Genomic DNA, 25,362 nt, shown 5'->3' with positions numbered 1-25,362 from the left:
GAGAAATAAACTATAACAATGATTTTGCATTGTATCTTCAAACACCTGGACACATGCAATTGTCAAAATGATCCTGTGAGTTGGCAGAAATGATACAAGTCTTACTGATATCCCCTAGGAAAGGGTGAATTTGGAGCCCTGGGCTAAGTTGCCTAGGAAGGACCAATGACATCTGAAGTAGGGAGACCTGGTTTTGGTCACAGTGGGGACTTTAATTGGGATTGCAACCCAATCTTTTGGGTCTGCATCTTTTTTTTAAATAGAAGTCTCTTTTTTCCCTTTGTGGTATTCCCCAGGGCCTTGTACATGGTAGGCAAGCCCTCTACCACTGAGCTGTATCTCTCCATCTCTTTTTAAAATTTGAGAGAGGGTCTCTCTTGAGGCTGGCCTCCAGCTTGGAGTCCTCTTGAGCCTTCTGAGTAGCTGGGAGTAGAGGTGTGGCCCCAAGCTCAACAGAGAGGTCTTTTGTCGCCTCATCAAAATTCCACAAATTGGTGTTATAATCTGGGATCTTGTTTCCAAAGCTGGACAACTCTTGTATCTTACTCATCAGGCTGCTGAACTGTTCCTTTTTCAGAGACATAGATGCCACCCAAACATCTTCTGATATCCTTGTCTTATTTTGTGGCTTGTTGAATCAGGACAGCTGAATTTGATACAAGTTCACTGTCATTTCCTTCAAGGATTCTCAATCTTCTGGGCTTTAGAGACTAAAGAAGCAGCACCTGGGCTTCACTTGAACTCTGTGGAGGTATTTTTCACCCAAGACATTTTGGATTTCAACAAAAGACCCATGGTCCTGAGTGAGGATGTTGATGGGGCAGTGCACACACACATAGACCTCATCTTGTAGAAAGTGGTGTGAACTCCTGGTCAGGTCCTGTAGATGACTGCAGAGGGTGGGAATGGGAGCCAGGGCCTTCTCCTATTTCCCCCCCACCCCTGAGCACAGCGCCTCTTCTTTGAGGGAGACTAGTTTCTATGCTGATGTGATGAAGTAGGGTTCCTGAAGTTCCATTCAGAGTGATGTTGACATTTTTTGGAATATGCACAGTCTGATTGCTAGAATGGTCTTCATTCTTCCAGCAGATGTGGCAAAGAAAGAATGCCTCTCTGAACTCCAGATTGTTAGGGCATTCTCTCACTTCCAACACTGCTATTTCATGTAGCTAAAAAGAGTTAACACATACTCGATGTAGCATAATCATTCTCCAAAATTTAGAAGACAACTGTCCAAAGCATTTTTATCTATACTTGAGAAGGTTCTTTGGAATCTTGCAAATTCTCAGGAAGACTATTGTGTTTTAAAGCAAATTATCAGTTTCCTTTGAGTATGTGGAAATGACAGTTCACAAAGTTTCCAGCTAATAGGGTTTGGAAAAATCAATTTTTTTCAGTCCAGTTTTGGAGATCCATGATCAGAGTCGTGTAATATCTGAGCCTCTGACCCCCGAGTTCCCCGGGGCCCCTCCCTTCTGAAGGCCCCTGAGTGGGCCCCCAGATACTCTGTGCAGAAAATAGTCTCCACCTCCACCTTCCCTGCATCCAAGCAGCTATCCTAGGATGGAGAGATTAGAGCTCATTTTCAGCTGTAGCAGGTCAACCTGTCTCTATCTGAATTATCCATGGTCACGCATACACACACGCACACACTCACACCCCACTCAAGTCTCCCAGGCTCAAGCATCTGTGTAAGGAAAAGGGATTCTTCACCAATTATAGGGAACTATTAATCATGTTTCCATTTGGTTTCTTCAAAGACACCCCTTCATCCATATCCTTTCTGTCCACCTTCATTCCCACCTTCTGGCCAAATAGTATTTGTATAGACACCTTCCTTCCTTCCTTCCTTCCTTCCTTCCTTCCTTCCTTCCTTCCTTCCTCCCTCCCTTCCTTCCTATCCTGGCATCAAGAGGTATAGAGACGATGTTCAAGGGCCATAGAAGGAATCCTCACCTGACACTGGGCTCACCTGGGGCTTCACCTAGTCCAATAGGGATAGGCTTGCACGGTGGTGAGGAATGATAGAAATTTCCCCTCTGCAGCCCCTCCCCAGTCCTAACCTGGACAGCCATCGCCTTTGCGGGCTTTGCAGGGTACCTTTTCTAGGGTTTAGCTCTGGGAAGGGCACAGACAGACAGACACTGCCACACAGAGACACACCTACACCCTGTGAGAGGATGCCAGATGACAGAACAGAAAAGGACTCCCTTTCATTCCACAGGCCTCTGGTTCCAGAGGAGTGTCTCTGAGCCACGACCTGCTGTTTCCGTGGTGACTGAGGCTTCAAAATAAACAGGATTCTGGTCAGACGGGCCAGTAGTCCATTCAGCTCAGGCATTTGCCCCAAGACAAACCATGTTAAAATAACAGCCGGTGTAGTTGCTGCCACTGTCTGCCATCTCTGCCTCTCTCTGTGGGCCAGAGCCTGTGTGTTCCTGGGCCTGCTGCCAGCTGCCCGGAGTTGGGGGTGCTGAGAGCTATGTTTGCATTGCTGTAGGCGGACTGGGTCTGGGTGGTGGTCGACAGGCAGGTCCCCTCTGCTGATAAACAAGGGCCAGAGACAGACCTAGAGACTGACATTCTCAGGCCCCTGCCCCTTGCCCTCCCCCCACCCTCCGCTTCCCACACAGCCCTCTGGGACTGGTGGCCCGCTCTGCGGCATGGTGTCTGGAGGCAGGCCAGCAACCTGATGTGCATGCCATGGCCCGTCCCTCTCCCCACACAGAGCTACAGTAGCCCAGAGGTTCAGAGAGCCGGCTTGGGACTGCTGGAGAAGCAGCCGCAGCAAGGTGACAGTGACAGACATCGAGCAGAGGACACCAAGTGGATTCTGTTTCCCCGCCAGGAGCGAGGACAGCCTTCAGCCTACGAGCTCTTTGGGTAAGAATCAGGGAGTTTCCTCTAGGGAGACTAGGTTCTATCCAGAGCTGAGGTTGTATGTGTGGAGGTTGTATATGGGGTGTGTGTGTGTGTATATATGTGTGTCTGTGTGTGTATGTGTGTGTGTGTGTGTGTGTGTGTGTGTGTGTGTATCCCCCTTGGTGTAAGTCTAAGGACACTTGGAGAAGAAGATAAAAAGAGAAAAGTTAGGCAGAAAAGTGTTCAGAGCAGATAGTGCTGGAGCCAGCACTCTTGCAAGTGAACCTCAAGAAGCTCCGCTCCGGCTGGGCAGGAATCATGGTGCAGACTGCTCAGGGGGAAGGTCTCGCTGATACCACAGATATGTAAAAATAGCACTGACAATTTAGAGACTGCAAAAGTAATCATGCACCATGCTGCCCCATTATCTTCACGCCGCCCCCCAGTGCCAGCCCCAGCACCAGAGGGGCCAGGAATGTTCTCATTTACTAAGTGCTATTTGCAGTCCTGCGGTTCAGCGGAAGCTGAGAGTGGTACTGCAGGGCGTCTGGCTGACATTATATTGCTGTGTCACACTCTCCTGGAGAGCCTGGAAATTCAGCCGCAAGGGGCGACCTGTCAACACGGTGAGCAGCTTAGATTTTATCATCCTCCTGCTATAAAAATCAGGCTGAAATGTAGGATTCTCTGAGGGTGTGAGCTTGATACTTTGAAGGGCAGTATTCTGGGTTATTTCTTACTCTACCTTCTGGTCATCTTCGGCTATCACCATCCTTATCTCAGAACCCCTCCCATAGGCACCAGTAGCAAAGAGGCCAGAATGGCTGATCCCTGGGCACATTCTCTGTCACCCGGGCAATCTCCACCCACCTGGCATTTATATGGCCAAAAGTATGCAGGGCTTCTAGACAGGAGCTCTTGAGGAATTCAGACTCCAGTGCTGGGATGGGAATTTCAGGTATTTTATCAAGTACCATTTTTCAGAGACCTCACCTCCCATCTCAGGTCCGAGAGCTCACTGTGTCTCAGCAGAACTCAGGCACTCTGTGCTTTATCTTCATCCACCTCCTCATCTCCTCCTTCCAGCACCTTCCCTTTAATTCTCCCCGGGCTCTAGGGGGAGGACATGAGCATCCAGCAGAAGGCAAGCCAGGCTGCCTCCTGGTGACTCTACCTGAGGAAGAGCCAGCCCGACAGTGGCAAAGGCTTTAAAAGAATGGGTCTTGCTTTGGGAGGTGGTATCCGGGGAAGGGTTGACCAGCTGCTTTGTCTGTGTGAATAAGTGTGGATTTTGGTGGAGCCTCTGATTCACAGCCACAAATCTCTTTTCCCTTTGTTTTCTTTGTGTTGGTCACTGAGGACTTCCTAGGAAAGTCCCCTCTTAAGAATGTGTCTCTGAGGGCAAGATCACCAGTTCACTGCTAAGGGCAGCTGGCTGAAGATGCAGGGAGACTTTCTTTTGTCTGGCTGAAGATGCAGGGAGACTTTTTTTTTTTTTTTTTTTTTTTAGTATGACTAAATTAGTTTGCAAATGAAATACTTGATCAAAAGCAAAGGTATTATCCAAAAGTGAAGCAGGAAAACAATAAGTAAACCTTCTCCTAAATCTGGTGTTTATATATACCTGACCTGGTTTCAAAAATAAGAAGGCAGCATCTGGTCCAGTGATGTGTCTTAGGGGTGTGTAGCACTGACCAGGATGAAGGCACTTTCAGGGAGATGGTGAGTGGACATCCACAAACTCCATCTACACTTGTGTAGGGATGTCCAGTTCTGGGAGAGACAGTGTGGCAGTCTCTATGCAGGAATGCAATCTGTGGACCCTGAATAAGCTATAAATGGATCATGAACTGTCACTGTGCCAGCTGCCAGGAGCTAGGTATTGTGCAGAGTGGAGGCACACCCGCTTCCACCTCATTAAACAGGCTTTGCTTGGCTGATGCAGTACCCATTGGTTTGGGCTGCAGGGAAAATATTCTGTAGCCACTCATGCCATAGGCATGACATACCCTGCTTTATGTAAAGCTAATGTCTACACATTATATAAACAGATAAACAGTGGGTATTTTTCCTTATGGAAGGATTCACTAAGCAACAATTGTTCATTAAGTACCCACAGGGTGTTTCATTTCAGATGTGATTGGATTCAGCCCCAATCAACCACAGAATAGGGAGGGAACCTACCGGCTGGGCAGGTACAGAGGTGAGTTGGGCTGATAGTTGTTTAACTCAGTTGGAAGGTAAGTAAAGAAACCCAAGGTACAGGGCAAGAGCAGGCTTCTGGGCCAATGGCCTAGAGAGAGAGAAAGGAAAAGGAGGGAATAGCCATTGTTTTAATATCTGAATCATACTATGGTAGAGAAGCTGTATAACAATGGTGGCTGAGTACCTGGATTCTGCAGCCAGGCTGCCTGGGGTCCAAATTCTTACTCTGCCTCTTATGAGTTCTGTGCCTTGTGAAGAGGAATGATGAAGTTCCAATCTTAATATTTTTAATTTTAATTTTTTTTTTTTTTTTTTGTGCTGGGAATGGAACCCAGGGCCCTGTAGTGCTAGACAAGCATACACCACTGAGCTACCTTCCCAGCCCCAACCTTGAAAGGATGAAAGGAGTAACAACCTTAGTACTGTGCCTGGATTACAGTGAGTGCCATGTGAGTGTTTACTGTTAACATTATTAAAAGATGAGCTCTGAAGAGGCTGCCCACAAGTCCATTTGTTCCAGAGGCCCAAGCGATACCCTACAATTGACCGTGAGTGCTGCCTTTTGGCAGCACTGAGGCACTTTGGCCTTGGCATGGGGTTTTGTTTGCCTCTATGAGCGTCAGAAACAGAAGAGCTTCTGTCCTGGTTCCAGCATTGCTTGTCCTCCCTATGTCCGGGCACTGGGCTAGACTTTAGTGTACCCACTCACTGGATTCTTGAAACAACCCTGTGGAATAGGGGCTGTTACAGACACAGGAATTGAAGTTCAGTGGGTGGGTCGTTTGCTTGTGGTCCCACAGCTACCAGGTAGCAGAGCTGAGCTTCACACCAGGTTTTTCCAGATTGCTATACTCCTTACAGGGTGGAGGGGTGCGGGTGCTTCATTTGTTTTGGGGGGTATGGGAAGTGTCTTGAGAGGCAGGTGGAATTTGGTAACAGGAATTCAGCAAGAAGTGATATTGGAAGACCCTAGAAAATAGGCCAGGAATTGTTAACTGCTTAGAGGTGGCAGGACCCTTTCTTGGGCCACGGGCAGAATCTCGTTATTGAAGACCTAAACTCTTTGGGAAAAAGATATGAATGCTGGCATGGAGGGACGAGGTGGGTCTCTGGTTTTGCTGAAGCAGGCAGAGGATGGTGCCCAAGAACAAAAGAAATGCAGTCTGATGACAGAGACACAGGCACAGCCAGCAAAACTGGGCCAGGTCTCCCTCCCCCACTCAAGCTTAAGGTCAGAGGTCATCTTGAGTTAAGTCTGAGGTTAGCACTGGGTGACCCTAGTTGTGGGAAGAGGAGAAATGGATAATCAAAAACTAAATGTCTGACCACAGTAACGTTTAATTATATAAAAGATGTGATCCCTCTAAAAGGTACATTTAAAGTGTAACTTACAGAGATTTGGTTTATGCCTAATTGCTCAAGGTTAGCTCTCTGGCTTTGTCAGAGGAATGCCAGTGATGCAAACAGGTGTGAGGGGCGTGCACCTGGCACCAGGGTGGTGTGGATGTGCAGGATTACTCATGGGCATGACTCATCCCTGCTCCTCCAGGAACCATAGTCTGGTCCAGGGGTTTTCAAACTTTAACGTGCATAAAAATCACAGAGGAACTTGTTAAAAATTCAGGTTGCTGAGTCGTTGGGGCAGTAGTGATTCAGTGGGTCCATGAGGGGACCCAGATTCTGAATTTCCTGGATGGGGCCCAGGTGATTCTGTGCCACAGGGAATATGGTGGCATTATCTTGCTGTTTCCTTGGTCCATAGATCACAATAGAAGAAGCTCACAATTAGAGAAGGTCTGGCTGTTGCTCTGACTCCCTTCTGTATTACTAGTAAGGGAACACAGGGTTTTGGGGCCAGAATCAGTGGCATTTAGCTTCTTCTTTGTCATTACTTCTTGAATTACCTGACTGGACCTCTACCTATTCCAGAAATGACAAGCACATCCTTTCTGTATATTGAGTTATTCTGTCCTAGGCACACTGCTAGGCCCTCCACTTCGCTAATCTCTCATTAATTCTCCACAGCAATCCCATATATTAGACACTATTATTAGTCACATTTTGCAAGTAGGGGGAAAGCCCTCATTGCCCAAAAATGGCTCAGCTGGGATTTGAATTCAGGACTAGCAGTTACCAGAGCCCAGACATGTACCCCTTAGGCTATTCTATGAGAGTGGTTCTAGCCCAGTGGTCCAGCCCTCCTTTCTCGTTGTTAGGTGGGGTGTCTTTCTCCAGGTCACATTGATGGAGTCTCCACCACATTCCCAAACTCACATGCAATCTCTTCAAAAGATATTCTGTTCCTTTGCTTCCCTATTTTTAATTCATCCAAGGAGTCAAAGTGGTTTAGGGAAATGGGCAGGTGGAGGTAGATGTTATGGGTTAAATTCATATGCTCAAATGTACCCCTTAGCCCTCAGTACCCAAGACTGTGACCTTAGTTAGAGATAGGTTCTTTTCACAGATAATCAAATTAAAAATGAGATCATTAGAGGGTGCCCCTAATCTACAATGTCTGGTGTCCTTATGAAAAGGGAAACTTTGGACACATGTATAGAGGGAAGATGACGAGAACTAGGAAGAAGACGGCCACCTATGAGCCAAGGAGAGTCCTGGAACATTCCCCCACAGCCTTTGGAAGGAACCAAACCAGCAGAAACCTTGACTCTGGACTCCAGCAATCTAGTTGAAGGTCAATATATTATGTCAAGTTATAGCAATTAAAAAAAAACCCTCAAGAGTAGCTTTCAGATGACTTTCATGGTGTTTTGGGGAGCTACAGTTGGCTCAAGGATCAGGAAAGAAAGACTGGATTAGAAAGAAAGAAGAGGGAGGAAGCAACGGGAAGTAAAGAAAAAGGGAGGCAGGAGGAGAAAGAGATGGAGTGGGGACAGGATGGGCACATGAAGGCCAATGATGACCACTGCAGATTCATCCAGCTCACTCAAAGGGAACCTCCTGGGTGTCAGGGAGAGTGCCCGGGCTGCAATACAGTCCCCACCACCATGAATATTAGAGAATAGATGGAGGTACAGACATCAATCAAGCAGTGACTCCAAGGTGGTCTGCAAAGCATATGGTAGAGGTCCTGACCCAATCGAGGAAGCAAGGGGTCTGAGAAGGTTATGAGGAGGAAGGATGCTGAGGTTGAGATCTGAGGGACTGGCAGGTGTCAGTTAGGGAAAGCAGAATGTTTCTGGTGGAGGAAGAGCATGTGGGAAGTTCACATGGTATGAGGAAGCATGGCATTGTCCAGTGCCTGGAGGAGAGGTCAATGTGGGTAGATGGGAGCCCCGGGGGCCAGGCAGGGTCAGACCACATGACCCTGTGGAGGATTTAGGCCCTTTAATTGTAAGCTATAGAAAGTCTGAGAAGGAGGTGATCTTACACAGGGCAAAAATTTCATTAAATAAAAACATCTTGGGCTAGAGATGCTGATGACCCCGGTTGGCGGTGGGCCAGCCCTGAAGCAAGACATCAGGCTCCTTGGTTTCACAGACCCAGGGTTGACTGCATGGGCATTAGAGAGTAGAGTTCTAGGCCACTTCCTACATAGTGTCCAGCCATGGTTGTCCTCCAACAGTGTATGTTCTAGGTGTTTACATGGCCCTATTGAGAAGGCTCTAAAAAGGGACAGTTTTTTTTTCCTATTGGGGAGGCTAATTATTGAGTGTGGCAGCTGGACCGGGCTCATACTACTGTGCATGTGGCTGGGCACCCTTCTTCAGCATCATTTGCAGGACACAGAGGTCTGATGAACGCAGGCTCTGCTCTGCCTGCCTGTGCTTTGCCTGCAGGAAGCCAGGTGTGCAGCAGACTATGGGGGACGGCGGCGGTGAGGCCAGGAAGCCCAGGCAGAGCCCCCGAGGACATTGGGGGAGAAGTGGTTCTAGAAAGGATCTGAAAGGGGCTGAGGGTGCTGAAAAGAGAAGTTCCAAAGCCAAATTCTGCCTCATTTATAATTTCACACAAAATGCAGCCATCGAGGCCTGTGCTGGGAGCAGGGAGATCACAGCCCAGCCAGGTGCCTGAGCTCCTTGCCCACCTTGCCCACCGTTCCCATCCTTGGGAAATCTCTCAAGTGCCCCATATGTAAGTCCCTATGTAACAAAAATCCTGCTGTGGAAACTCACACCAGCCTTTACCATAGGCTTTGCCTGGCTCAAAAAATATTCCCTTCATTTGGATTTGAGCAGAGGGACTGGATTTGGCTAAGCAAGAAGAATTCCTGGAGCACACTTTGGTATACACTCAAGAGTGCCCACTCCATCCCCCTAGCTTCCCTTTGTTCTCTGCTGTTCTATGCCCTTTCCTGCCTCTGAGACTTTGCCATGGCCGTTCCACCTGCCTGGAAGACGCCCCCAGGTCTCGTCACAGCAGACCTCTTTTCCATTCTCAGTGTTCACGGTGCTTGTCAACTCCTCCAAGACACTTCCCCGTTACTCCCCATTCTGTCTCTTTCCTTCATGGTACTTATCCCAGTTGATAGTTATTCATCAGTTCTTCTTCTTTTTCCTATTTTGTTGGTTTCTTTTATAAACACATATTAATTACCCAGGCTAATGGGCTTCACTGTGACGTTTCCATACACACATAGATCATGCCCCATCAGGCCCACCCTTCCCTGTTTCCTTTCTTATCTCACCCACCTGTTCCCCTTGCCCCAGGTCCTTTCAAGTCATCTTATTTTTTTTTCTATTTCCTACATATGAGAGAGAACATGCTATACTTACTTTCTGTGTCTAGCTTATTTCTCTTGACATAATGCTCTTCAGTTTCATCTGTTTTCCTGCAAAGGACAAGCATGATTTTGTTCTGCTTTACGGCTAAATCATAATCCACTATTTATATGTCACATTTTCTTTCTTTCTTTTTTTTTTTAAAGAGAGAGGGAGAGAGAGAGAATTTTTTTAATATTTATTTTTTAGTTTTCGGCGGATACAACATCTTTGTTTGTATGTGGTGCTGAGGATCGAACCCGGGCCGCACGCATGCCAGGCGAGCGCGCTACTGCTTGAGCCACATCCCCAGCCTATGTCCCATTTTCTTATCCATACTTGGCTATGGGAAAAGTGTCATGATAAAGGAAGTATGCAGTTATCTCTATTGCATGCTGTCTTTGATTCCTTCGGGCATGTACCCAGGGGTGCTAAAGCTGGATCATATGGTTTTTATTTATTTATTTATCTATTTTTGAAGAGCCTTCGTACTGTCCTCTATAGCCACATCCTCTCCAGCATTTGTTATCATTATTTTTTATGATAGCCATTCTGACTGGGGTGAGATGGAATCTCATTGTAGTTTTGATTGGCATTTACTTGATGGCTAAAGATATTAAGTATTTTTCATGTATTTATGAGCCATTTGTATTTCTTCTTTTGAGAAGTGTCTGTTCAGATCATTCACCTATTTTTGATTGGATTGGTTTCTTTTGTTGTTGAGTTTTTTCCACGTTCTTTTTATATTCTGGATATCAATTCTCCGTCAGATGAATACTGGTGAAGTCTTTCTCCATTCTGTAGTCTGTCTGTCTCTTCCCTCTATTGATTGTTTTCTTTGCTGTGCGGAAGCCTTTTAATGTAATCTAACCCCATCTGTCAATTCTTGCTTTTATTTCCTGAGCTACTGAAGTTCTTTTCAGGAAATTGTTCTCACCAGTTTTTTTGAAGAGTTGCTCTTGCCTTTTCTCCCTTATGTAAGCCTCAGAAGGACTGGAACTAGACCTTGCCTGTCTTGTTCCTTGCTATAGATATTACTATGAGCCAAGCCACACAGTAGAGGCTCAGTAAATATCAGTCCAGTGAATGAGAGAATCGTTATATCTTGGGATGAGAAAGCCAAGACCCGGGGCAGCAATGGGACCTCCTGGCCTCTGTTGGTCCTTCTGAGGACCCTGGCCCTTCTGAGAGTGAAGTCAGGAAGTTTGCACCAGGGGCCCCTCACAGTTCTCCAAGCCTCATGCTCTGTGTTCCTGCCCTGGCTTAGCTGACTTGGTGCTATCTCTGGAAATAATCTACCCTCGTGGTATTATTCACATTCAGAAATGAATAACTTCTTTGGCTGATGTGCATCAGAGGCAAGCAAGGGATGCCAGGCCCCCAGAAGGGAGGCATTGATCCAGCACATCCTGGCCTTTGTGCCCTGGAGGCAGCGGGAGGGACCAGCTCGCCTCTGCCTCCCCCTGGTTAACCAGGGTCTGCCAAGTCCTGCCCAGGACCTTTAGGGTAGAAAGGACGTCTAGCAAGTGCACCTCTTTCTGTCCTTCCTTTGAATCTATGTCAGCTTCTGACACCGCTGTGCAGAGAGGGAGGGCTACAGAAATGTGACCTGCGGTCACACAGCAAGCCCAGGACCCAGAGGAGGGCGCATCCCCTGCTCAGGAGTGCAGGTGGGTGGCCCAGGCGTCTTGGAGTTGGCTGCATCACCTTAGTGACAGGTGGTGTTATAGAAGCCAAATAGTCTTCCTTAAGTGTGATCTTTTTTCAGTGTTTGAAGTAATAATGGGGACATTTCTAAATGACAGAGATGCAGGTCAGCTTCAGAATGGCATCTTTCAAAGGAAGTTTTCTTCCCAAGGGTGACACTTTCATGCAGTTGGTCACACAAAACTCATGGCCATTCTCCCAGGCTGGTCCCGGGATCTTTGCTGAGGGCTGGCTGGGCAGACCCTAAGTTGCTGGCTTGAGAGAACAAGAATTCTTCTGACAGTTTCACTTCTGACCCATCTCTCTCCTTGCCTTTCCATTATTTCAGAAACAGCCGGTGGAGTTTTGGTAGCATAGTATGGTGGTCAAGAGTAGGAACTCTTGGGTAGGACTTGTTTGGGTTCAAATTCTGGATCTGACATTGAAGAACAGTGTGACCGTGGAAAAGTTACCCAGCTTCTCTGTTTCTATAAAATAGACATAATAATAGTACCTATATCCTAGCACTTGTTGATAGGAATATGTGAATTAACTCAGGTAAAGTCCAGAGTACCTTTCAGTGCTATGTCAATGTTAGCTGTTCCTATATCATAGAGTTGATATAAGAATATAGAGAATTGGGCTGGGGCTGTAGCTCAGTGGTAGAGTGCTTGCCTAGTAGGTGTGAGGCCCTGGGTTTGATCCTCAGCACCACAAAAAAATAAATAAGTAAGTAAAGATATTATGTCCATCTACAACTAAAAACATATTTTTTAAAAAAAAGAATGTAGAGAATTAACACATTAAGCGCCCAAATGTTTTAGTACACAATGCAGAGTGTTTAGTATTTGCTCAGTAAAATTTGAATTGTTATTGTTATTGACAAACTTTACCATCTGGCTAAGGTTTTTGGAAGTCTTCTTATAAATGTATGGTCCTGGTAGAGGGTGTGAAGGTCACCTATTACCCTACTGTTCCCCAGGAGCCTTTATTTTGTCTCAGGGGAGGATTATCATCCTGTGATTTTCAGCACTTAAAACCCTTATGATGGGAACCTAGAAGCCACCAAGAGAGCAACAGTCCCTTAAAAGGTTGAAGTCCCCCACACGTGGCAGGCTGCTTTTCTGGCAGTTTCAAACCGGAGATGCTTCCAACAAACCATTAAAGAGGAGTCAGCTTTTACCCCTTTTGCTCAGCACACATGAAGACTTTGGGATTCCTACCCTCAGTACATGGACTGCTTGAAAATTTGGCTCAGAAGCCCCTGATGCTGGACTTTGAGTGGAAATCATCTGAAAGCTGACCACAGGGATTGGAAAGATGGCCTGTTACACGTGGCCAATTACACAGCCACTCTGCGTCCAGCTGCGCCTGATGCGCTGACCTCCCTGGCCAAGTGACCTGGGCTAGGGAACTGGTCCTCTTTCAGTTTCAGATTCCTTCTCCACAGAGCTCCTCTGGGGATGGTCCTGGAGGTTGAGTTAGGGGTGATGTGTAAAGCCCACGGCATGGCTGTCTCTCTTGCTAATTCCCTTCTCGCCCTTTGTGGGCCCCCTGACTGTCTCAGATCTGCGAAGGGGAAAACCCAGTGGCGATCAATGTTGTAGAGGGTTGTGAATATTCCCTCGCACCAGGTGACCATGAGCACATCACTTGGCTTGTGGAAGCAGCACAGACAGACGGATTCTGGGATGGGGTCCAGGTTGCGGTCTGGAGGAGGGGGTGCTGGCAGCCCCCACACCCCGCTTAGCCCATCTTTTTGCTCCAGCGAGCCAAGCCTGGGATATGAATTTGTAACCTACTGCTCTTCTGGGATGTGAGACACCTCCCCAAGGCCTAAAGATTGATATTCTCCTCTAAAGGAAGCGGACCCTGCCTCTCCCACTCTGACCCTTCCTAATGCTTCCCCACCTCCCACCAGGGCTTGAAGGGTTTAATACGCAGCTGGTTCAGGGTGGATCCAGATGCTTGCTGTGCAAGGGGGAGAAGTGTTTCCAAGGCAACGTCGAGTTGTTTCTGGAGACCCATTGACCCTTCCCTCCCTGCCTCGAGCTGCCCCCAGGACTGAGCCAAGCCTTTGGAGGGTGGCTTCACCTTGGGGTAGCTGGCTGGAACCCTACTATGGTGGGAGGTTCGGATCCCACGCTGGATGGGCCCTGGGGGAGGTCAGCTGGAGGATGAGTCAAGAAAGGCCTCCCCGCCTCTGGGTTACCTCCAGGCCTCTCCCTCTTCTCCCTGCACAGAGTCCAGTGGGGGCTGGGGAGGCCCCCCGTTCTAGGAGTTGTCTCTGAAAAACTCTAACCGCATCTTGCTCAAGGATGGAGGTATGACCTGAGTTGGCTACTTTAACGTCTTCTCATGCATGGCAGCTCAAGAGAGAGACTTCTGATGACTAACTGGGAGCTGTACATTCATCAGACGATACGGCATCCCAAAGTCAGTATTTTCCTGGAGTCAAGATCCTTTTCTTCCTGGCCGGCCCCACATCCTGCTGGACCTGTGTTGGTCAGCTCATGTTTCTCATTATCTCTCCCCGATCCTCTTTAAAGGCTTCTCATTCCATCTGGGGTTTTTATTTTTAACTTGCACCATAATGCTAGGGCTGAGCAGGACAGACTGCCTACGTCCACAGGAAACAGGGCCACTTGGAATGCTGGCCCCATTTTGGGGGGGGGGCTTCCTCCCTCTCTCCCTCTACCTCTTTTACTTTCACATTTATTGAGCAACTCCATGAGAGTCCTGCACTGGGGATACAAGAATCAAAGGACAGATTTGGTCCCTGCTTTTGAGGAGGTCACCTTCTGACGGGGCAGGGTTAGGACACAGAGCATCCTTACCTAAATGGAGCAGGGCAACCCAGAAATAAATGGAAATAGAAATTGTGGAAGTCAAAAAGGTCAACTGGATGAAGAGACCAAGCGAGGCCTGGTACAGCAGAGGCTCTAGCCAGGAGGTGGAGAGGGGAAGCCTCTCTGAGAAGGTGCCATAAAAGCAAAGACCAGAAGAATGAGGGGCACCAAGCATGTGGGGAGCAGGGTGGAAAGAACGTGTGATAAGGCCCTGACATGGGCAAGAGCATGGCATGTTCTAGAATGCAACGGAGTGCCGGAACTGGAAGCCCAGGGGCCAAAGGGACAGTGGTGAAGATAAGCTGGGGAGGGCTCAGCGGCCAGGTGGTGCTGGACCCTGAAGTCTCGAGAAGAGTTTGGGGCTTCGTTCTGAGCGCAGTGGAAAGCCACAGGGCGAGGTGGGGACAGGTGGTGGTGGACATTTTAAGATCCTCACTAGGTTCCTGAAAGGAGAACTGACTTGGAGGCGGGTGGAGGGGAGGCAGGGATGTGAGTTAGGTGGCTACCAAGGCAGGCAGGAAAGAAGTGATGGCAGCCTGGGCAGGGCCACTGCATGCAGGCTGGCTCTCTGGGAATTAGCTCCTTCCAGAGAGCTCAGAGAACTCTGTTCCACAGTCGTCACCCAGCCTGAGACCCCCAGGCCCCCTGTTGCAGGGCTGGCCAGGATGAGCTGTCGGGGTTACACAGCCTATTGCCGATAACGGGCCGTGTTTAGTAGATTCCAAACACAGTGAAGAAGCTCTTTGTCCAACACCCACCCCTCTGATTGTCCTGAAAGGTGGGTAACTACTCTTCTCTCTTTACACCATGGTAGCTCTCTTTCTGTCCTTGACATCTTTGGCTCAGATTTGAGACCAAATGGGCCAAACCAATTATTTTTGAGCAATCATTGCTTTGATGGATTGATCTCACTGTCTACAACTCAGGGGTGATATGGATGCCCAAATGCCATGAGCAGTGATCCCTGCTCTCCAGGGAAAACACACTGTGTTATTATCTTCAGAAGGAAGCAAATGGAATATAAAAGAGAAATACAACATAAAAAATTGGAAGAAAATAATAGTAGTTGTTATTTGTTGTGCTTTGCAGGCCTCTGCTTATATTAACTCATTTCATCTTCAAGAAGATCAAGGACATAGGTACCACTCTTAATCATTTCAAGGATGATGGAGCTGATTGATGGAAGGGAGGCAGGGAGATGTCACTTGGTAGAAGTGGTAGAATCAGGGTCTGGAAGCTGATGGACTCCAAACTACAAAACAGGCTCTACACTGCCTGGTTTGGTCACTACTGTGGAAAGAGATCTGGAGGAGGGCGTCCAAATGCTGGCGGAGCAGGGATATGAGCAACTTTGTTGTCTTTTTTCCTTTTATTATTGTTTTGAATACACAGTGCCTGGTACAGAGTGGACGCTAGGGATCCTCTTGTTTAATGAAACCTCTGAGCTAATGAGTACAAGTTATTTAAAATTATTTTGGGGTAGTTAAAGTAAGTGGAAAGTAAATTTTAAGAAAGGAAAAATTTATCCATCATCCAGAGATAATCACTATTAAAATATTGAGAATAATGATTCAGACATTTCCAGGTTTTTCCTTTTATTTCTGTCTGTGTCTGCCTGTCTCTCATTATCCATCTACCTACCTACATATCTTCCTAGTGATTTGTATGTATATATGTGTGTATATTCTAAAATATTGTACACCATATTGTACTTCAACATACTTTTTTCACTTAACAATGTATGATAATTATTTCCCATTCTATTTGGTATTCTTTGTTGGTTTTTTTTTTGCTTGTTTTTTATTCATTCTAATTAGTTATACCTGACAGTAGAATGCACTTTGATACATCATACATAAATGGAGTACAACCTGGGTGTACAGAATATAGAATCACACTATATTCACATAGGGTAACAATATCCGATTAATTCCACTATCCTTCCTACCCTCATTTAATATTCTTTTAAAATAGAATTTTTAATGGTAGCAGTGCATTTCTCTAAAATTTATTTAATGAGTCCATATTATTAGATATTCAATTTGTGGTCATAATTATTCATAACATCATATTAAACATCCTTCTACAAATCACTTATGCATAGCAACCATCTTAGTATGTTTGGGCTGCTATAACAAAATACTATAAACTTACAGTGTTAAATAACAAATATATATTTTTTCATTAGAGCATTATACTCATGCGTAGTAGTTGGGCTCATTTTGACAAAATTATACATGCAAGGAATTTGATTACAGTCCCCATCCCCCATTTCCTCCTCTCCTCCTTCCTCTACTCTATTGATCTTCCTTTTGTTTATTTATTTATTTTTGATTGGGAATATATATAAAGCTGAAATTCCCTTTGGTACATTTATATAAAAAAACATATCACATGATTTTATTGAATTCATTCCATATTTCTTCCCCTTTCCCATCCTCCCTCCCTCCCTCTAACAAATGTACTTCTCAAGGTTCTGGGTTGGGAAGTCCTGATGGAGAACCCAGTAGACTCAGCGTATGGTGTGGGCGTTTCCTGGAAGCCATTTTTTCTTTGTGACCCTACATAGCGGAAGTGGGGAGGAATCTCTCTGAGGCCTCTTTTGTAAGGTTACTAACCCCATTCAAGTGACCTAATCTCTCCTCAAAGCCCCCCACCCGTTAATACCATCCTCTTGGGGGTTAGAGTTTCAACATATGAATTTTCTAGGCTATCAGATCATAGCAGTTACAGTGCTATTAAAAAGGGTGGTGGGGGGGGATCACTTTACACATTCAAATACAAAAGGGAGAAGATGCTTCTTTTTAGGGCCCTTTGGGGTAGACCAACTGGCATGTTTCTTGCTTCTGACCTTCAGAATCACTTCAAGTTGAGATGTCATTTAAAACTCTCCCCATTTTCTCAGTGCTGGTCATTACTCACCCCTCAAGTATGACTTTGTTGTAATTTCACCACAATAGGAATAATTCAGGAAAAATCCCAGTTGTGACTAAAATGTGGGTCCTGAAGTTAGACAACCAGGTCTAAAAGCCAATCCCAGCCCTCATCAGCGTGTGCCCACAGGCATGTTCATTTTCCTGAGCCTCAGTGTCCCCATGTATACATGTATACCTCAGAGGATGCAATGAGGTAAAATGGGCAAGGTTCTCCTGAGCACTGTGCCCAGCAGGGGACAGAGGCTCAGAAAATGTTTATTGTGAAGATGGAGGAAGCATTTTCTCACCAGTTTAACACTTTGGAAAACTTCTTCCCATCCTACTCTGCAAGAGCCCAGGAAAATGAATTGTTAAATCACTCAAAATACTCTCTGACTCTATTATTCTTTTTCCTTCATTTTTTTGGGGGAGGATGGGGGTAGGGGATGGGGTACATGTCAAAGTCTAAAACATTAAAGACAATTAACTCTCTTTTTTCTTCCCTACCAAGAACCATGTTGATCTGTTGATCGGATTAGAGATAGATTGAAATAATTCTGTTGTTCACAGCTGCAAAAGGAATGTAGCCTTTCTTTTCATTGGGCCAGCTGCATTTTATAACTGTCTATCCTCAAGTAAAAACAAAGCAGCAAAGCAACAACTCAAAAAGGACTCTCTAGATCAACCCTAAATTGCTCTCCGTTTTATAAAACAATTCAGAAAATGTCTAACCTCTAAAAAGCAGACCACAGAAAGAACTGATCCAATTCATATGCTGTACATCATTTGTTAATGCAGGCACACTAGAGACACATAGTAGGTGCTCCTTGGACTATGTTGGGTGTATATCTTGACTATATGTTTCCTTATGAGCAAAAGATTGTTGAGGGTTGACACAAATACTGCCAGAGCCTCTTGGGAGGATCAGAAGATGATAAATGATTAAATGAACAGATGCTTTTTGAGTTTAGAAACTGAGTGTTGAGAAACTTTTCCCTCCTAATTCATGACTCTTGGAATATGATTGTGATCCTGATGGAACTGTGTAGGATTTCTCTAAACCACCATCCTAGGCAGCAGCACATGTGATAAAGCATTTCAGATGGCCAGGCCAAGTTTTTCCACTTCTCTCTAAACATGAGAAATGTTCAGAAGTCTCTCTCTCTCTCTCTCTCTCTCTCTCTCTCTCTCTCTCTCTCTCTCTCTCTCTCGTGTGTGTGTGTGTGTGTGGTGTGTGTGTGTGTGTGTGTGTGTGTGTGTGGTGTGTGTGTGTGTTATGGTATGGTGTGTTCTCAATACCAAAGAGGTCCCAGTGATCACAGTTAACATATTTGTAGGCAACCTAGCATTGGGCACATGCCCTGTTGGCGCTAGTCAGGTGCCTTCTGTGCGTGAGAACTATGCTGTGGGAGAGTCAGGGATAGATGTGTTCTCTGCTCTCATATTGTAGTATGCAGAGGAAGAGAGGAGCCAACTTGATTGGATGGGGGATGAGGTAATTGCTAGGCAAGCACCACACTGTGGGTGCTTCCGGGAAGGAGGGAGGCCTCGTACTGGCAAGACCAGGGAAAGCTTTGCAAGGGAGTTTTTGCTTTCAACAGAGACTTGAAGGATGAGAAGGGTTTTAATTAGCAGAAAATGGAGAAGGGCCTCTCAGGTGGGGGAACAGCAAGAGCCAACACATGAAGGTGTGGAAGTTCTTGGTGTGTGGTAGGGAGGAGCCCAGAGAGCTGGGAGGTAGATGGATACAGTGGGAAGTGAGGCCTTTCAGACTGGGTTTGGGTCCACTTAAATGTTTAGGCAAGGATCTGGGGTCTTAAAATGTGGGAAGTGGGAAGCAAGGGAAGGTCTCTGAACCAATAAAGACCTCAGTGACAGTGTACAAAACACACTGGAATAGCACCTCTAGGAGATAGGAAACCAATCTGAGGCTTCATTCTCTATGTTTAACCTCTTTGCAGTTTTGAACACTGTGGCCCAGCCCCAGTACCCCCTCGGATGCTGGTATCCGGTGCTCTATGACTCCTCTTCTGGCTCTGCCTCTACTTGACAGGCTTCTGTGGCTTCTCTGAGATAACGGGCTGCGCTGGGAGTATCTGGGAATGTGGGGTTGTCACAGGCAAATGGGGAATCCAAGGTCCAAACCTCAGTTCTTGTGTCCTAACGAAAGAAAACCTGTCTTATTTTATAAAGGCTCAGAAAGGTGAACTGACTTTCTGAATTTTAATCCAGGAGTCAGACACAAAAAGTCAAGCAAGAGAATTTTATTAGACATGAAAGTAAGGCTCAAGCAAAGAAAGAACAGTCCAGAGGGAGAGGGAGTCGTCTCCAACTACAGAATGGCAAAGGAAACAAGGCTACTTCCAGATTTATTACTGCTTGATATTTACCAGGAGACCTGGGGTCTGCCTTCTGCCATCCTCACCAATCAGTTGTCTAGCTCCTCCTTCATGACAGGCAGAAAGTTTTTGACTCTAATTGGTTTTCTCTGGAACTTTCATGGCCACCACCCCATTCAGGGGGTGTCTTCATCCACAAGTCAATTCTGTGTTAAAGTAGGTGCTGGGATCAATAACCAGGAAAACTTCATCTTGGTGTACCTGTGCTCCTAATGATATTTCCCTTCTGAAATATGTTGAGAAACCTATGACCATAAATCCTAACTTGACAGTAATCAGGAGCTAGCCAATGATCTTTTCTTCTTGATGTGTTTCCTAATTGGTTCCTTTTGTTTCCACGTGTTTATTCACAGGGTTAGTACACCTGTTATTCTATTGATGATTCTGTAAAGGCAATCAAAGGAACTCGGTGACCCTGCTAGAAACTCGGTGACCCTGCTAAGTTATGGGTTTATTTTCCACTGTCCATCACTACTACCTAACTGAGTGACTCCGGGGTGGCCACCTCTGTCCACCTCTATCCAGGCTGTTCTCCCTAAAAAACTCCTCTTTCTTCTCTGCTCTGGCTTTCCTGCATCTGCCACACATGTGGCTTCTCTCCAGACCCCCATTCACTGCCTTCCAGGCAGCCGTCCGCAGATGCTGGCTCTTACTCCACTTGCCACACGCCCCACAGCCTGGTGTGTTTGGTCTACTGAAGGGGCTTCTCCCTTCGCTCAGCCAACAGATCTCCATTCACTCCTCCAGCCCACCCCACCCAAGCATGTCCGACTATCCCTTTGCCAAATCCTCTCCATCCTCCTCTTCAGGTGACTATAGAGCCATTCTCTCCCTCAACTCTTGGGGTTCAAGTTTTGGCTCTTTTCTCTATGTTAGTTCAACCACTGTTGAGCATCAGGGGCTGTACTGGGGAACGAGGGCGAGGAAGCACTTGGCCCTGTCCTAACTCACAGCCTTGTAAAGAAGATAGACACTAAGTAAGGACTTGAAGACAGATTCACTTTTCAGAGACGGAAATTCTGTGCTCCTTGGCCTCTGCTCTGCCCACCCCCACCAGTAACCAAAATTTCCCTATAAAATGTTTCCAGAAGCATTTTACCAAATTCCCATCTCAAAAAATGCTCCTCTGGTTCCACTTTTATTTGCTTGCAGGTAAGTCTGAACTCTTTGGAATGGCATCCTTTGGGGTCCTCCATGGGTTGATTCCACACTAGCTTGCACTAACCCTGCACCTTCCACAACCCCCGCTCCTGCTCAGTGGCATCAGCTACTCACTGGGCTTTGAACTGAACTTTGTTCAAGCAGTTCCTTGATTCTGTGCCGTTAGCTGAGATGTCCCATCTTCTACAGAATCCCTGTGCTCCTTTTTCTCTCCTTAGTCTCCTGAGCACTTAGCAAGGTCTATATGGTGTTTATGATTTAGCCTCTCACCCTCTGTCAAGGACAGAGAGCTTATCTTATTCCTCTTGAATCATCATAACAACAAAAATAATAGCTCAAATTATGAGATGCATTAGAATGAACTTTTCATTTATCTGTCAGGCAGCAGAGTGCTTCATTTGTATTATCTGCATAACAACCATGCAGGGTAGGTGCTGTCACTAGCCTGCTTTTATAGAAGTAGCCGAGGCTTAGAAAGGTGAACTGACTCTCTGAATTTTAATGTGGAAGCCTCACTTTAAAGCCCACGACCTTAGCCATGACTTGCCCTTCATTCCTATTGTGGGGTCAGTTTCTTTGTTCATAGTGTCCTTGACGGGTTGGCTTCATGAAGGGAAGAGGGACAGGGAAGCCTAGGACAGTCTCTCGGAGGTCATGTAAAAGTCATGCTCACTGAGACATGACTAAAACAGACTCTTCAGAGGTCACACCTTCCTTTACACATCAACTAGGAAATGGAGGTGACAGTTTCCAAAGGAAAACTAAACATGTTCAACGGGTTTTGTGACAAAGGATCAGATGGCCGTTTGTTGAGTCCAAATTGATGGAACCTGATCTGATTTGGGTGGTGACATACCCCATCACATGGCCCTGGTGGATGCAGGTGCCCAAAGCAAAAGACTTGCCCTTCACACAGCCATGGCTGCCTCTGCCCAAGCTGAGAGGGATATTTAACAAGGGACATCCTCTCCCTCCCTCCGTTAGACTGGACCTGTCTGCTTCCTTAGGGCAGAAGGGTTGTGTTCTCCAGGCGTCCATGCTGGCCCTGTTCTTCTCAGAGAGGCCTGCCTTTGTGAGCAGGGGCAGGCGGGGAAGCTGGGTGGGGGGTTCTCAATAAGCACAGGAACCCTGTGGCCTCGCCAGTCAGCAGGAGCAGGGCCAGAGGGTTCGGTTGGGATGGGAAGGTCAGGAAAGGGAAAGGGTTGGTTGCTGAGAGACCTGTGCACAGGAACCAACAGGCCGGGATGCTTCCTCCTCTCCTCTCTGGGGCATGAACAGGAGAGCCTGTGGATGAGTGGGACATAGCCCCAGAAAGCCTGGAGGACCTCAGTGCTCCCCAGAGCCCGTGACATCTGACATGCAGGACGTTGGTAGAAGGAGGACCATCTTCTCCTTTCTTCTCTTTTCCTTTCCCCATCAACCAGGAGGGACTAAGAGGTTGGTGGCTGCTATGGTTTGAGTGTCCCCCCAAAATCTCATGTTGAAATTTAATCCTCATTTTAAGGTCTTCAGAGGTGGGACCAGATGGGACACTTAGGAGGTCACTGAGTCATGAGGGCCCCGTGGATTGTCATGGAATAATGGATTAACATGTTATTTCCAGAGTGGATCATTTACAAATGCTACTCTGGCTCCGTCTCTGGCACACACCTCTCCTCTCTTGCCTTGTGGTGCCCTGCAGTGCCTCCAGACTCTGCAGAAAGTCCCACCAGAAGGTGTTCACTAGATGTGGCCCCTGACCTTGGATCTCCCAACCTGTAGAACCATGAGCTGAATAAACCTTTATTCTTTTTAAACTACCAATTAGAGGTGCTCAGTTATAGCAACACAATATGGACTAAGACAGTGGCCTTTCCTTCCTTTATTTCTTGACTTGCCTCGAGTTTGGCTTGGCTCGTCTACAGCACAGACATCTTTACGTGCCACTTTGTCCTCCATATCCTGGCTCACATGCTGCATTTGGGGGGACATGTTAGAAGATATACAGACAGGCGGAGGCACAGACCCATGAGGGATTAATGTTCGGAGTCTCGTCTAACACACTGTGCTTGCTACTCTCTGATTCAACAATGCCTTGCTGCTGCTGGATCTCAAGACATCTTACACCCCACCCTGGTCACTGCATTGCACTATGGACATAACTATTTTTAAAGGAGAAGAAACAAATTTTGAGGAGCTGGGACTTATTTGACTTGTTCTTTAGACCATTAGTCTTATTTTTATTCTTCTGCTCCTGCAGGATCATCCACAGGCCTATGATGCTGCTACAGATCAATCTCATGCTATCAGGACTCTAGGTTGAATCTCCAGCTAAATTTAATTCAACAAAGTCTGAGATTTTTATCAGATGTCATAAACAGAGTAGCTCAAATGACAGCAGAACTCCACAGGGTCATCTAAGTTGCAGGTACAAGTCTGGATTCCTGAGCTTCCTGGCACAGTGAAGCAGGCCAGGCACAAAGGGCACATTGAGTGTGCCGTGCTCCCCAGCCCCTGGAGGACTGAGAGTGGGAAACCTGTGGGCATCTGAGGGTTCTGGAGGCTCTGGGAGTGAGAGTTACCATTGTTATAAACACATAGCTTTACTAACAGTGAGGTAAAGCAGTCCCCCAAGTAACGTGCCAAGAATGGTTCAAAGTCCTAAGGACGGGGGGCACTGGCATGTGGGAAGCCTGGCTCACAAAAGAGGAGGGCAGGCAGGTGGGCAGGTGGGCAGAGGGCTGAGGGGTGCAATGGGTGTCTGTGTCCTGGCTACCAGGGCAGACCATGAGACTGATTGGGGTTTCGAGTCTCCTTCCTGTTGAGAGCCTGAGATGGGTGCTTTGTGGTGGGACCGCCAGGTTCTTATAATAACTTTTATAATATGTAGGATTATTTAATAATTTGTGTCCTCTGCCTCATTACTTAACAGTGCAGCGGTGCACTGAGCACTTTATATAACCTTATCTCGTTTTATCCTCACAATAACCCGACGATGGGTTCAGATGATATTGTTATCCCTTGTTGTAAAGAAGAGGAAACTGAGGTTCAGAGAAGTGACAGTCTCTAGCCCAGTTCTCACAGAAAAGAAGCAGTGAAGTAGAGACTTGTCCTCAGCTGGGTTCCTCCAGGGCCCCACCTTCTGCCCAGCCTGGAGAAAGAAGGAAACCTTCAGAAGTCAATAAGCCAAGATTCAAATACAGGTAGAATGACCAGAGCACACCCCAACTACCACTGACTACCTAACCACTTCCATATTTTGTCTAAAGAACTCTCTATTGTAAGACATGCCATCATTTTGGGTAGCACTAAGAGAAAACTGGGCTAGATTTTAGAGATGTTAAAATACCAGCTATATGTGCGTCCAAGTTTGATGGAATATTGCAGTGGCCACACTGGGCTAGGGGCTCTTCCTCCATGTGTCATTTCATCACAGTGGCCCTTCCCATTGCCCCGGCTTCTGCAAGGCAGGACACAGGACTCGGTGCCCATGGGAGATCACAGAGCTTTGGAGCCCCAGAGCCTGTATCTGTCTTCAGCAACTTCCAAAGCCCAAACTCCTGATCCTTGACGAGGAGGCCACCCTGCCTCTGAACAAGATGGGCTGTCTTTTGCCATTTGTTCCTTCTGATGGCAAACAAAAAACACATGGAGGACACCATGCTGCAGGGAGAAGGAGCACTTGCCTCACTGACCGGCACAGGCTCCTCTTGGGCTCCTGCTGGACTTTGGGCTGCAAGCCATCTACAGTGAAGTCAGGCGAGCCCTGCAGGACACCCAAGAGCTCTGTCCAGTCCTCCCCTGCTTCATCAGCCTCCTGTGTCCACGGTCTGTCTCCCACCCATCTCGCGCTTTCCCCAAACTCCACTTGTGATCTGTGCCAGATTTTGTGGCCTCTTGTCTGACCTTGAATTTATTCCTCCCCCATCTTCCTTGCCTCCTCCCTTCTCTCCGAGCATCTTCACTGTCAACCGCGCCCTGCTTTCCTCAGGAGCTGGTTCATGCCTTAACCGCTTCCCAGCCCTGTTCACGCCTCCTTCTCGTGAAAGGCCTTCTAGAATCCCTGCATGTTCACATGGAAATAAAGGGCAAGAGAGAGGCGCCGCGAAGAGGCTGTGTGTGGGGAGAGAAGTCCACTGGACAAGTTCCCTGGCTCTCCTTGTGACCCCCGGGCCTCCACCACCTCTGTAGGCTGAGCAGGGCCAGGTGGGCCTCTGGGTTTCCAACCTGTGTCGTCATCGTAGTCTTCTCGCCTCTGTCTTACCCTCTTAGCACCCCCCGCCCCCCCAGTTTTCCACAGTGAAGAGGACAATTATATTCATTAAGTCTTCCCCGGCTCTTTAAGACTCCCTCCTTCTCTCCCCTCCCAGCCGCTGAGTCACCCTTTCCCATCACACCTCTTCTCAAAGCCTTCCCCAACTGGAGATGAAGGATGGGACTTGGCACTTAACCTTCTTCTGCTTTTACTCTCCATGTCAACGAGAAATTAAAATCACAATTTAGCCTCCTAACCAACGAGATCATTCTATGGAGTGATTTTCTTTTTTCTGAATGACCTTCCTCTTACCCATCCTTGGCCCCTTAGAAA

At 46.9% G+C, this 25,362-nt stretch overlaps 1 protein-coding gene across 5 annotated transcripts in view; it reads left to right on the top strand.

Annotated features, from left to right (window-relative positions):
• The window catches only part of Fgf1 (fibroblast growth factor 1), a 94,423-nt gene that overhangs the window by 8,264 nt on the left and 60,797 nt on the right, over window positions 1–25,362 (top strand). For 2 of the 5 annotated variants that reach the window (XM_040271871.2, XM_005324227.5), the window contains exon 2: window positions 2,729–2,883. The exons of 1 other annotated variant lie outside the window; for it this stretch is intronic. The gene's annotated coding sequence lies outside the window, so the exon portion shown is untranslated. Of the gene's footprint in view, window positions 1–2,634; window positions 2,884–3,367; window positions 3,489–25,362 lie in introns of those variants that run through there. 2 more of the 5 variants (XM_078047039.1, XM_040271868.2) reach the window with 2 other exon arrangements.

This window comes from Ictidomys tridecemlineatus, chromosome 1 (genome assembly GCF_052094955.1).
Source record: "Ictidomys tridecemlineatus isolate mIctTri1 chromosome 1, mIctTri1.hap1, whole genome shotgun sequence".
Lineage (NCBI taxonomy): Eukaryota > Metazoa > Chordata > Mammalia > Rodentia > Sciuridae > Ictidomys > Ictidomys tridecemlineatus.
The sequence above is the reverse complement of the archived record's forward strand: the minus strand, read 5'-3'. Positions and strand labels throughout refer to the sequence as shown.